Source organism: Theobroma umbraticum, unplaced genomic scaffold, assembly GCF_002168275.2.
Source record: "Theobroma umbraticum cultivar Fairchild unplaced genomic scaffold, ASM216827v3 scaffold_147.0, whole genome shotgun sequence".
Lineage (NCBI taxonomy): Eukaryota > Viridiplantae > Streptophyta > Magnoliopsida > Malvales > Malvaceae > Theobroma > Theobroma umbraticum.
Window position 1 is genome coordinate 8,278,406 of NW_018397259.1, and position 1,726 is coordinate 8,280,131.

Sequence of the window (1,726 nt, forward strand, 5' to 3'; positions counted from 1 at the left end):
AAAATAATATGGGGGGAGGAAATATGGTGCTGCTTATTGATGAGTTGATTTCAAAATAATATGGGGGGAGGAAATATGGTGCTGCAGAAGTGCTGATACAAACATCTGATAATAAAGCATTTTCTAAATCATCGCGTCTTGCCTGCAACAATTGATTAGAAAAGAGAAATTATACTAAAACGACTGAATTAATCCAGCTTGGAACCAGACAGTTCAACGGTTTAGCAATGCCAGAATAACCTTTAAGGTGGAGAAAACTACTGCTTGGAGAAGCTTGATATCGAAAGAGGGGATTATCACATTGGTTAGGGTCTCACTAAGCCTTCGATCTCTGAGCATTTCTTTGATCTTTTTGTGCAAACAGAAGCCATCATATTTGGGACGCAATGCTGCTCTTTCTATCCATCTGATAAAAGCCTCTACAGAATGGTACACTGGCTCTGAATATTTGTTCCAAACTGACTTGACCCATTTTGTTATAGTGGTGTACCAATTCAGGTTATACCTGAAGGGGTAGATATATATCAAATAAATAATTTTCCCCAAGCTTCTACTATCCTCAAATTTGGAAGAGATAGTATTAAAGAACTTAGGAACCTACATAGCAACTAATTGTTGAGGCTGCTCTGATTCTTGAGGGAAGATATGTGGACTTTCTTGAAGATAAAATTTGTTAATATCTTTTGCAGCAAATAAAGGTCGATTATTTTCATTTGGAGAGGTGAGCATGGCTGTAACAAGGCCTCCAGTGCTGGTCCCAGCAATGAAATCAAAGTAATCTGCAATCTTTGCACTGTCACCATCCAGCTTCTGTTCAAGAAAGAAGTGTTTCCTTTAGCGCCTAATAAGGTCAGTGACAATCCATCTATAGGTTACTTTCCTGTCTGCTTCAATGGCTGGTAGTGGATAATTCTAGAGTCAGTGGTCCTTTTTGTTCAGAAATACTGGTGACCTGATTACCCTGGTAGAATTACACTCAGGAAATTAGATTCCACTGTTAACCAGTAAATATATGGTTATGTATAGTCGTTCTTAGGTAATTGCCAACTGAATATAGGCTGTTTAGAATTTAGACTGCTCATACAAGTACAATCTTCCCATCTATATTTCCAAAGTCTTCTCAAAACACAAGTTTCACATTGTGCAAGGAGCTACTCCAAATAATTGACAGAAAACAAAATTATATTCCATCTTAAGATAATAAATAATATTGAATAAGCATGTGAAAAATAAAAAATCATAAATGAAGCTCTCTATGATCAGAATGAGTTGTTCCAGTTGACGAAAATCTTATCCTGTACAGTGCTTTGTACGCGACGTTAAGACCAATAAACAGCCAATTCTTATTCCTCCTGCCCAATTGGCGGATATTAATATGATTGCTTGCTTTGTGGTGTTGTTTGCCATTTTCCATACATTTATTTGTTAGTTGGCACCTTCTTCTTTAAAGCCATACCTCTCTTTTTGGTTGACCAAGGCCTCTTTTGCCTTTTGCATATACCATTGGCAGAAATGGAAGTGGAATCTGATCTGCGGAATGTTTTATCTGCAGAAGAACATGATTATGATAGGGAAAAAGATCTGAAGGCCTTTGATGACACAAAAGCTGGTGTTAAGGGACTTGTTGATGCTGGTGTAGCTACAATTCCTCGAATCTTTTTCATGCCGCCTGAAGATATACTCTCTGCAGAGTTGGATGATCATGTAGATGGTTTTCAGGTTCCAG

The 1,726-nt window shown here is 37.7% G+C and overlaps 1 pseudogene across 1 annotated transcript; it reads right to left on the reverse strand.

Moving 5' to 3' along the window:
• Positions 1 to 4: 4 nt before the first annotated feature.
• Positions 5 to 1,504, reverse strand: LOC149527290 (patatin-like protein 2; annotated as a pseudogene). Its single transcript, XR_016351156.1, has 3 exons — positions 1,457 to 1,504; positions 241 to 810; positions 5 to 142 (listed from the first exon to the last, which is right to left on the reverse strand). The product of XR_016351156.1 is annotated as a patatin-like protein 2 (transcript).
• Between the last annotated feature and the right edge of the window lie 222 nt (positions 1,505 to 1,726).